The sequence below is a fragment of the Stylophora pistillata genome, chromosome 1 (assembly GCF_964205215.1).
Source record: "Stylophora pistillata chromosome 1, jaStyPist1.2, whole genome shotgun sequence".
Taxonomy (NCBI): Eukaryota; Metazoa; Cnidaria; class Anthozoa; order Scleractinia; family Pocilloporidae; genus Stylophora; species Stylophora pistillata.
Window position 1 is genome coordinate 17685091 of NC_142519.1, and position 12381 is coordinate 17697471.

A 12381-nucleotide genomic window follows, 5' to 3' on the forward strand; every position below is an offset into this window, starting at 1 on the left:
AAAAGGTAAAAATAACTTTAAACTAAATTTAGGCTGGGAGCGGTCAATTAAACAGGAATTACATAAGGGAAATCGGCAGTTAAAGGAATAATACAATGGCGCTGCGCGTTGGTGACGTCACGAAATTTTGACCCCCCAGAGCGATTAGGACAAACAAACAAGCATCTCTAGTAAAGGAATATGGGCGATGATGCGCCCATCTCTAGTTCAAACGTCTCTAAAGCTCGTATTTTAAATCAAAACGACGGTGTTCCTGGCTCAAAGTTCGAGCAAGACCCAGAGAACTCTACAAACACACAATTGAAGCGTTGGTTAAAGTGTAGAAGCTTGAAATTAAGCGGAAAACTGGCAGACCTCATCGCACGTGTTCGTGACTGCCTCAAGTCGGGAAAATGGCGCTGCGCTACGCTGAAAATGGCGCTGCGCGTTGGTGACGTCACGAAATTTTGACCCCCCAGAGCGATTAGGACAAACCAACGAGCATCTCGAGTAAAGGAATATGGGCCATGATGCGCCCATCTCTAGTTCAAACGTCTCTAAAGCTCGTATTTTAAATCAAAACGACGGTGTTCCTGGCTCAAAGTTCGAGCAAGACCCAGAGAACTCTACAAACACACAATTGAAGCGTTGGTTAGAGTGTAGAGGCTTGAAATTAAGCGGAAAACGAGCAGACCTCATCGCACGTGCTTGTGACTGCCTCAAGTCGGGAAAATGGCGCTGTGCTGCGCTGACAATGGCGCTGCGCGTTGGTGACGTCACGAAATTTTGACCCCCAGAGCGATTAGGACAAACAAGCAAGCATCTCGAGTAAAGGAATATGGGCGATGATGCGCCCATCTCTAGTTCAAACGTCTCTAAAGCTCGTATTTTAAATCAAAACGACGGTGTTCCTGGCTCAAAGTTCGAGCAAGACCCAGAGAACTCTACAAACACAATTGAAGCGCTGGTTAAAGTGTAGAGGCTTGAAATTAAGCGGAAAACGAGCACACCTCATCGCACGAGTCTAAGTGACTCTGTCATATATATAAGATATTTCCCGACGAAATCCAAAGTGTGGCGGCGCGGGAACTTCAGCCGGCCAAATCATCGTTCGGAGTAGTGGGGTTAGCCAGGATTCCCGACCTCGTTCACGTTGTGTTCACGTTCGGTCTAATAGCTGGTCTATCTTTTTCGTAATAAAACAATCCCCGACGAACTTATTAAATCTGCGGGATTTATGACTATCATAAATCTGGTGAACTCCGCCACACTAGACTTTGAGCCCGAAGGCGCGAAAAATTTATCTTTTGGCGCTAATCTCAGTCACGACTCCGAAGAGCTCGCTTCCTAACTTACCGAAAGATCAGCTAGAGTAAATTCCCTTAAGGTGGAACTGAAGAAGCTTCGAACACGGATTTCTCATCTCGAAACGAGCATGGAGTCAAGTTTACAGACCCCTTTTTTTCCACCTCAATGTTCGTACCTTGTCGTGGTGAGGTGGCTTGAGTGCCTCAGTCAATGACCAATTGCAATAAAATTCCTATAAAGAATTCAGCTTCAGTTGGTGGGCTGTATTTTCTGCAAGGCAGAGGTGAGACTAACACGGACTTTGTCATTGTAGTTGTTGTTATGATTATTATAATTATCATTATTATTAATGATTTTGTTATTGTTATCATTATCATTACCTTTATGATTGTGATTGAATCATTTTCAAAATGAAATACGCTGCTCAATGAGGATGGCATGCTGAGGCAAGTAGATTTTCATTTAATAACCCCCCCTCCCCCCAAGTAGAAATTCAAGTGTTTCTGATAGTTTTTCTCTTCAATAGATTGTTGGAATGCAGAAGATTTTCTAAGACACATTGTAGCACTAGAGGTCGCATTACCATCACTCGCCATATTTGACTATATTTTGGTGGCGTCAACGTGTTAAACTGCTAAATCCGTCAATGAAAAGTGGCTTGTCTTTACCAAACGGGGTTCCGGTCGGCCACTCCTGACACCATATAAAGAATTGGCTCACGTTCTCAAACTTCAACTCGTTTAATTAGAACATTGTGAACATCACAAACAACTTACAAGCGGCCATGGCGAGGAAAACCAGAAAGAGGAAAAAACAAGTTGGCGCGCACGTGTAAATACTGAAATCTGATTGGACGCTAAGACAATGCAATATCGTCACACCCCCTTCCCCCCAAATAGAAATTCAAGTGTTTCAGATAGTTTGTCTCTTCAATGGATTGTTAGAATGCAGAAGATTTTCTAAGACACATTGTACAGAGGGCTTGTCTTAAGTAGTTGTTTTCTGATTCAAAACCACCTGCCCGCGTCTGTTTCTCTTGGGTAGTTAGTCCACGGACTGTTGTTATCTGATGGCAGAACTAACAGGTGGATCTGTTTCTCTTGGGTAGTCAGTCCATTATGGGCTATTGTTATCTGATGGCGGAACCACCAATCTGTTCTGTTTCTCTTGGGTAGTTAGTCTATGGACTGTTGTTATCTGATGGCAGAACCAGTCCCTATTTTTTTAAGCTCTATGCTGTCAGTCTTTTATGGACAGTTTTTTTTATCTGATGGCTGTTTTAGCTTGCTCTTTTTGTTTTGAAAAATGTCTTGCTTATGCTGTTTTTCACGTATCATCTGTTATTAGTCATAAGCACTTTGGTCAATCAATGCTATCATTGTCCTTATTATTATTATTTTTAATTCAGCTGCTACTCTTCTCTCTTTGACACAGGGCCCACTACAGACAGCACTAGCTTAATGAAGTCCCAAAACCTTTCACAACATGCCAACTCAAGAATTGCAGTCCTGAACAGTTTTTGGGGTTTTCCTGTCTTTTCTTGAGATTATTTTGCCCAAGTTTCAATTACTTGGATACTCATTCAGCTAGACTAACAATGACACCATTTTGTTCGTAGATAAACATTGAAATAATCATAGTAGTAATATAAATGATAATAATAATGATTTGTTATTGTTATCATTATCATTATCTTTATGATTGTGATCATCATTTTCAAATTGAAATAGGCTGCTCAGTGAGGATGGCATGCTGAGGCAAGTAGATGTTCATTTAATTCCTCCCCCCTCCCCCCCAAATAGAAATTCGAGTGTTTCTGATAGTTTGTCTCTTTAATAGATTGTTAGAATGCAGAAGATTTTCTAAGACACATTGTACTGAGGGCTAATGTCTTAAATAGTTGTTTTCTGATTGAAAACCACCTGCCTGGTTCTGTTTCTCTCGGGTAGTTATTCCATGGACTGTTGTTATCTGATGGCAGAACTAACAGGTGGATCTGTTTCTCTTGGGTAGTCAGTCCATTTTGGGCTGTTGTTATCTGATGGCAGAACCACCAATCTGTTCTGCTTCTCTTGGTTAGTCAGTCTATGGACTGTTGTTATCTGATGGCAGAACCAGTCTCTATTTATTCAGCTCTATGCTGTCAGTCCTTTAGGGGCAGTTATTTTTATCTGATGGCAGTTTTAGCTTGCTCTTTTTGTTTTGAAAAATGTGTTGCTTAATATGCTGTTTGTCATGTATCATCTGTTATTAGTCATAGGGTGACTTTGGTCAATCAGTGCTATCATTGTCCTTAGTATTATCATTATTAATTCAGCTGCTACTCTTCTGTCTTTGACACAGGGCCCACTACAGACAGCACTAGCTTCATGAAGTCCCAAAACCTTTCACAATGAGCCAACTCAAGAATTGCAGTCCTGAACAGTTTTTGGGGTTTTTCTGTCTTTTCTTAATTTTTGTTTTGCCCCAGTTTCAATCACTTGGATACTTATTCAGCTAGACTGACAATAACACCGTTTTGTTCGTAGATAAACATTGAAATAATCATAATAGTAATATAAATGATAATACTAATGATTTGTTATTGTTATTATTGTTATCTTTACGATTGTGATCATCATTTTCAAAATGAAATAGGTTGCTAAATGAGGATGGCATGCTGAGGCAAGTAGATGTTCATTTAATTTCTCCCCCTATAAAGAATTCGCTCACGTTCTCAAACTTCAACTCGTTTAATTAGAACATTGTGAACATCACAAACAACTTACAAGCGGCCATGGCGAGGAAAACCAGAGAGAGGAAAAAACAAGTTGGCACGCACGTGTAAATACTGAAATCTGATTGGACGCTAAGACAATGCAATATCGTCACACCCTTCCTTGTTTTAAGAAAAGAAAGTAATCACTTCGTAACAGGAACGAACAAGTAGCTAAGCACTTAACGATAATGTAACCGAAAGCTCTAAACGCAGTGTCTTTCTAACAATGTCTTTAGTAACAGCTTAGTCAAAATCACTTAGATACAACAAAGTCTTTGAAATGGCTAGGTGGTCTGGAGGTCCGACCACTGCGAGTAACTGGTAAACCCACTGGCTTTAAAGGCATAGACGATATTGAAACATCTGCAGGATTAGGACTTCAGTTAGGTTGTCCTGTTTCTGTGGGCCTTTTAGGAGGTGGAGATTCCTCAAATTCCTGTGAGGTTCCTGGCACTGGTTCATTAGGAAGGAGTGGTGCAATGGGTGTTATATCTGGTATGCTGGGGGTCACAGGGTTGTTACTGTTACTGGAACCTACTGGTTCTTTGCTGCTTCTGAGATGTCTCCTATTTCTTCTAAAAAGTCGACCATCCTCAGTTCTCACATCATATGATCTCACATCGACTTGCTTTTCTACTCGCGCCTTGTACCATTGGTCAGACTTATCTGTTGGCTTGACACGCACAACATCTCCACTGTTTAGGGGTGGTAGTTCTTTAGCACTAATATTGTAGTATTTTGCTTGCAACTGTTTCCTTCGGAAGAGTTTATCTGGTACCTCTTCCACGATCTTGGGCTTCAGTAGTTCACTGGTGGTTGGTATCAGTGTTCGAGTTCGACGACCGAACATCCTTTGTGCTGGGGAGCTCTGTAAACCCTCAGAGGGCGTATTTCTCCATTCTAGCAGGGCTAGGTAGATGTCTGATCTTGCCGCTTTAGATTTCTTCAATAAGCTTTTGACAGTCTTGATTGTGTTTTCTACTTTCCCATTACTCTGTGAGTAATGGGGAGAACTGGTCACATGTTCCATGTCATAATTGGTCGCAAATTGCTGGAAATCATGGGAGTTGAATGGTGGAACATTGTCACTCATCAGCTTACTGGGAATCCCATGCCTTGAAAAGTGTTCTTTTAGGGTATGAATGATTTCTCTGGCAGTCTTGTCTTTGAGTGGGTCGATCTCAAAGTAGCTTGAGTAGTAATCCACAGTGCAGAGATAATCTCCATTGTCAAAATGAAAGATGTCAACTCCAACTGTTTCCCAGGGACGGCTTGGGATCTCATAAGAGACTAGTGGTTCTTTGGGCTGTTCTTTCTTGTAGCTGGCACAAATCTCACACTTGGAGATGTAATCTTTAATTTCAGCAGACATTCCCGGCCAATAGACAACCTCTCGAGCTCTGCGAAGGCAGCTTTCAATACCATGTAAACGTTCACTGATTTTAAATCTGAGACTTGATGGAATCAGGCATCGAAGACCTTTGAAGAGCACTCCATCCTGGGCTGTCGGTTCATCTCGGACATCAAAGTAGGGGTGAAGTTCCATTGGCAGATCATCTTTCTTCTCTGGCCAGCCCTTTAAGATAACATGTGTGAGGGACTGTAGGACATGGTCGGCTGCTGTTTCTTGCTGGATCTCTGTAAGTTGTGGTTCTGAGATGGCAAAGAAATCGACAGCATGGATACGCTCAACTTCTTTCTCAGTCGGGGAGCGGTCGGTGGTTGACAGATAGGCTCGGGACAAAGTATCTGCTAAATACATTTCAGGACCTGGCTTGTAACGAATCTCTACATCGTATTGTTGTAGTCAGGAGTAGGCGCTGAAGTCGTTTCGGTGCTGACGCTAAGGGTTTCTTGCAGATAGTCTCCAATGGCTTATGGTCAGACCACAGAACAATTCTTTTACCATAAACGAAGTGATGGCTACGCTCCACTCCAAATACTTGGGCTAGTAATTCTTTCTCTATTTGGGAAAAGTTCTTCTCACTGGCTGTGAGAGCTCTACTCGAGTATGATACAGGTTGCCCATTCTGCATTAATACAAATCCAATACCACTGGAGGATGCATCTCCCTGGCCTTCCACAGGTTCAGCAGAATTAAAATATCTCAGGACTGGAGCTGAAGTGACAGCATGCTTGATACTTTGAAACGCTTCTTCTTGTGCTGCTGACCAACTCCATTCAACATCCTTGTGGGTTAGTCTTCTCAGTGGCTCAGAAAGTTCTGAGAGCTGGTTTAGAAACTTGGACAGGTAATTCACTAGGCCTACTAGTCGTCTAACTGCAGCTACATCGTTTGGTCTGTCCATTTTCAGTATGGCATCGACTTTCCTTGGATCAGGTTTCACTCCTTCAGGTGTAAGAACATGACCAATGAAGGGGTTTCTGAACACTTCAGTTGTAGCTTCTCTGGTTAAGCTTCAAATTTCTCTCCCTGCATCTGTCCAACAGCCTCACCATATTAGTATCATGATCTTTCACAGCTTCGTCAATGCTCGTACCACGGCCTGTAATAAGGATGTCATCTGCAATCTTGTATATTCCATTCAGGCCTTCTAAATTCTGATCCAGTTTTCTCTGAAAGTATTCTGGTGCGGGAGAAATTCTAAAAGGCATTCGCAGGTATCTGTATCGGCCCCACGGAGTTTGGAACGTCGTTAACTTACTGGATTCTTCATCTAACTGTATTTGCAAAAAGCCATCTTTAAGGTCTGTTTTGGAAAACACTTTAACATTGGTTAACTCCGGCAGTATGTCTTCAATGACTGGTAGCGGGTAGTGACTTCTTTTCAGGGCCTTGTTGAGATGCTGAGGGTCAATGCATACTCTGAGCCTGCCATTTGGTTTTTCTGTAACAACTGGACTAGACACCCAGTCGATTGGTTCGTCTTCCTTAACTATTATACTTGCTTTCTCCAGGCGAGTCAACTCATCTTTTAGCCTATCCTTCAACGTTAGAGGCACGCGGCGAGGGGGCATAATTGCAGATGCAACAGTCATATCTACTTCAGGTGAAGAGCTCCTTCCATACATCCTAAGCCTTTGAATACATCACTGTAAGGAGCAGTAAGTTCCTCCATGGTTAGACCCTGACAGGCACTTTTAACCACTGTCTCAGTAACATTTAGGATGTTTTCGTGCTGAACGGTGGTCAATCCCATTTGCTGGGCTGATGTAGCCCCAAGAAGTGGAGTGTAGTCTCCATCGATGACCACAAACGGAACACGGTATTTCTTCTGATTTTTCGGGTTGCGCAACTGAATTTTTGCCACACCCTGTACCTTTAAGTTAGCTTTAGAGTAGGTGGTTAATTTTACTTCGGTTGTGTCAACCACAGTACCTTTCGGCAGGAATTTCCGAGGTAACACGTTACACGAAGCTCCAGAATCAACTTGCATCTTCACTAACAAATCTTCGATTGCAAAGTACGCGAATATTTTACTCTTGAACTCGGACATTTCCACGGTATTGACAGCATTTTGAGAAGACACAGACAAGATTCCTTTTTCAGATGAGTAACTTGGGTCATCGCTGTCGGCAAGCTGATGGACCTTTCTGGGCTTGGATTTTTGGGAAGGCTTCTTGGATTTTTTTCCACATTTTACAGCGAAGTGATTAGGTTTTCTGCACGAAGAGCAGATTTGACGACGTAGCTTCCGCGGCTCGGCAGATGTCTACACATTTCGACAGAGTAAGCCCAGATTCTTGTAATAATTTCCTTCTAACAGCGTTTTCTCTGACTCCACAGACAATTCTATCGCGAATTAGATGGTCTCTCAAGGTTCCAAATTCACAAGTTTCGGCGAGAGCTCGCAAAACGGTCACGTACATATCGATTGATTCTGTCTGTTCTTGTGAACGGTTGTTGAATTTGTATCTTTCGTAAATAATATTGGCTTTGCCGATGCAATGCGTCTCCCACAATTCCAGGACTTTGGTCATGTTTGATTTCTCCTCTTCACTGCTAAAAGGTAGACCATTATGGATTTCGAGAGCTTCTTTACCGATGCAAGTGATGAACGTTGCAACGCGAAGGCGACTTGTTTTATTACGAAGGTCGGTCACCTCTTTGTAAGCGTCCCAGACTTGTCGCGATTGTCTCCATTCTTAAGACAAATTTCCACTGTGTATTGCCAGTTTAGGCAGTAGATATACATTGCACATAAATGGAGAAACCATAGTGCTTGTCGAAGGTGCGGTAGCACTAGAGGTCGCATTACCATCACTCGCCATATTTGACTATATTTTGGTGGCGTCAACGTGTTAAACTGCTAAATCCGTCAATGAAAAGTGGCTTGTCTTTACCAAACGGGGTTCCGGTCGGCCACTCCTGACACCATATAAAGAATTGGCTCACGTTCTCAAACTTCAACTCGTTTAATTAGAACATTGTGAACATCACAAACAACTTACAAGCGGCCATGGCGAGGAAAACCAGAAAGAGGAAAAAACAAGTTGGCGCGCACGTGTAAATACTGAAATCTGATTGGACGCTAAGACAATGCAATATCGTCACACCCCCTTCCCCCCAAATAGAAATTCAAGTGTTTCAGATAGTTTGTCTCTTCAATGGATTGTTAGAATGCAGAAGATTTTCTAAGACACATTGTACTGAGGGCTTGTCTTAAATAGTTGTTTTCTGATTCAAAACTACCTGCCTGGTTCTGTTTCTCTTGGGTAGTTAGTCCATGGACTGTTGTTATCTGATGGCAAAACTAACAGGTGGATCTGTTTCTCTTGGGTAGTCAGTCCATTTTGGGCTGTTGTTATCTGACCACCAATCTGTTCTGTTTCTCTTGGGTAGTTAGTCTATGGAATGTTGTTATCTGATGGCAGAACCAGTCTCTATTTTTTCAGCTCTATGCTGTCAGTCCTTTAGGGGCAGTTATTTTTATCTGATGGCAGTTTTAGCTTGCTCTTTTTGTTTTGAAAAATGTGTTACTTAATATGCTGTTTGTCAGGTATCATCTGTTATTAGTCATAGGGTGACTTTGGTCAATCATTGCTATCACTGTCCTTATTATTATTATTATTATTATTATTATTATTATTATTGATTCAGCTGCTACTCTTCTCTCTTTGGCACAGGGCCCACTACAGACAGCACTAGCTTCATGAAGTCCCAAAACCTTTCACAATGGGTCAACTCAAGAATTGCAGTCCTGAACAGTTTTTGGGGTTTCCTGTCTTTTCTTGAGATTATTTTGCCCCAGTTTCAATCCCCAGCTAGACTAACAATAATGCCATTTTGTTCATAGATAAATGCTGAAATAAACATAATAATAATATAAATGATAATAATAATGATTAGATTACTGGAAATAGTAATAACCATCAGGATAATGAACATTATTTCTATAACTATTGTAAATATTTTTATTATTGTTATTGTTATTATTATTATTATTATCATTATTATTGTTGTCAATTTTATTATTATTTTCATAATAAATTATTAGAGATACTTGGGAAAAAATGATCTAGTTCCCTCCAACTCATTATTCTTTCAGTTAAGTGAATTAAGACTTTTGTGAACAGTTACTGCTTTATTCTGTCATTCCTGATGACCATAGAAATGGTGAAAGTCCACAGATATTATCCCTCAAAGAATTTCTCCAGGTGTTTTTTTTCCTCTCAATTTTGTTACAACAGAATGAAGGCCATCAGAGTATAGTGCGCCCAGCTAGACATGAATTGCATTAACATTACAGGGTCATTTTGCTGTATTCAGGGTTTAATCTTAACCTTCTACAGACAAGTTTGTTCCTCTAAATGCAAAACACATTTTATCGTTTTTTAAAACAAACTTACAAAAACTGCCAAGAAACAGCTACTAAATTTATGGAAACATGACGAACAAGTCAATAGACTGTGTACTACACATCATTGAAATCAATGTATCACTTTAGGAACATAAAATCACAAGGTCAGTTTCCCATTTCTAGTGCCTGATAAAAGATCAGGCCACCAGATTACTTCAAATTATCTGGTCGCTCGTCCCTCTCAATTTCCAACAACCAGTTTAGTTTACTGGGTGAGAATCGTGCTTAGCTTCTTGCCCCAAAATTGCTCTTTCCTTGGTCGCCTGCAAAGCTTGTTTAGAGTTTAACAACTACTACTTGCAGCAACCTCCATATTCCCCCGATGGCTTTTCTTTAACTCTAATGGTACAGAACTTTGATGACTCAGACCAGAAATAACATCATTCACTCTACCATCCCTGTAATAAAAAACTTTCGATTTTTCTCTCCATATAGGGGGCCGCAAATGTATTTTTTCCCTCGCACTGCTTATAAAAGTATTCGGCATGCCTGCTAACAAAGCTTGGATGCATGTTTCGGGAACTTAGTATCTTTCAACTCGACACCATTTGCCTGAAACCAAAATAATAATTACGAAAGTTAAGAGATTATTTACTTCTGGAGTGAAATGTACTAAATGATTTGCCCTTTCAAACATAAACCTGAGCTATCAGGTTTTGTCAATCACAAAATTACACGCCGGGTTATTAGTATTCCTTGGAGACCTTCCTATATTATCATAAATATCTAAGACAAGCAGGTCTTTTAGCTGGGTAATCTATGTTAAAAATTACGCTGTACAGCACTTAATTATTTTCCTCACTCGTTATTTTTCTCACAATGCAACTTGGCGTAGTACGCAATTATTACTACGCAGTCATATCTGGTGTTCAATTGGGAGAAGAGTTTGTTATTTTTATTTTAGAGGTGAATTGCGATTTCTTGTATGTCCCCGATTTAGTGGAAGAAAAGCTCGAACAAATACTGAAAGTAACGAGTAATTAAGTCACTATGAACAACTAGTACAAAGTGACAGCACTATCGAGTCAAACTGAGAACTGTTCTTTAATGATTTTTAACATGAACCACCAATTCTTACTATTTTTAATTTCTGCGTTTTCATAGACTTTGACATGTTCTTGAGAATATATTAAATCGGTTAGCGCTAGCGCTGTTGTTCCCTTCTAAATTATTTTGGTGGAAGCGCCTCACAAGACGCTGGTTTAACTAAAACCATGTTGGGCGACGTTGCATTTTGACTGCACAACCCGCAATTAAAATTAATTTTAATGGCTATTCGAGTGTGTGAAGAACGGAAAAGAGCAAAATTACATACCATCGGCTTTTGGGTGCAGGGACGAATTAAAACTTTCTACAATTTCACTTATCCATTGCTTGTAACTGACAGACCTTGTCCTTACTCTTGCGGGAGGCCGTACGATCTGTTGTCCATTGTAGAACTTGGCAAACGTAGCGCACTCTGCCTCGAGCGCAACAATGTGATCTTTCGATTCTCTATCTCAGCAGCGCAGTTGTTGTGTTGAACATGAACGAATAATACATCGCAGCGTAACTTGCAGATAGCTAGAGATGCCATGTTTAGGATAAGCGCTGAATATGGACGAGCGTTAAAGCCGCTACTGAAAAAGCACAATCGACCGCTTTTCATTGTAAGGAGGTCTTTCACACAGAAGAACGTCGATTTCGCTCACCTAAGTAGCGAAGTACGCTACGAGCGGCGACGATGATCAAACACCTGGAAGATCATCGTGGTGTCCCTCTACTCTTTGGTATCATAACCAAGAGCAAACCCTTTCGACTTGTCACTAAGTTTTACGGTTTATAAAACAAAGGCCCCGCTCTACACAAAACCTTAAAGAAAGAAACACTGGAAAAGCTTACTTGGCTTGGAATTATAAAAATTTCCTTTCTTAAAAATCGAAGATTTTCATGGTTTCCGTAACTTCGTATTTTTCCAAATTTGTTCTTTTGCATGTTATGCTGTTTTGCATTTTCTTCAACGTATAATTTAGTTCAGCGTCGATCATTATTTTATCATCCTTAGAAGAAAATATTTTGATCTTTACGTTTAACTGTAAAATGCTTTGGCTTACATTGTGCGCGTAAAAGGAGCGTTAAAGTAAACATGAGTTGATTCCACGCGAGGGTTTTACCTGGAAAAATGCCTGCACACGAGTGACACCGACATTACCGCGTGTCCCTTTCTGGAAAACATTCGTGTTATGACAAGAAAGGTCAGCTTAAGGGTTTTGGGTTACCCAAACTATGCAATTTTGACGCCGAAAAGTGCCAAAAAGTAATTACAGAAACTTCATCCGCAACACCTTGAACGTGCTGTGGGCGCGAACTGAGATCTCTTACAGTTAATAATTGCCAGGCGAAACTCAGATCCGGCTTAGCCTAATTTGCATAAAATTTTTTGGTGTGCAAAGCTCGTCATGAAGGGGCGATGAGGTATTTCGCAGCAAGATAATTACCTCTTGAGAGTTAAACTGCACCATTTACAGCACTTCA

The 12381-nt window shown here is 40.8% G+C and overlaps 1 long non-coding RNA gene across 1 annotated transcript; it reads left to right on the forward strand.

Moving 5' to 3' along the window:
• Nucleotides 1-50: 50 nt before the first annotated feature.
• Nucleotides 51-9509, forward strand: LOC148741479 (uncharacterized). Its single transcript, XR_016002077.1, has 3 exons — nt 51-1570; nt 1814-3524; nt 9007-9509. It is a non-coding gene; the product is annotated as an uncharacterized LOC148741479 (long non-coding RNA).
• The last annotated feature ends 2872 nt before the right edge of the window (nt 9510-12381 follow it).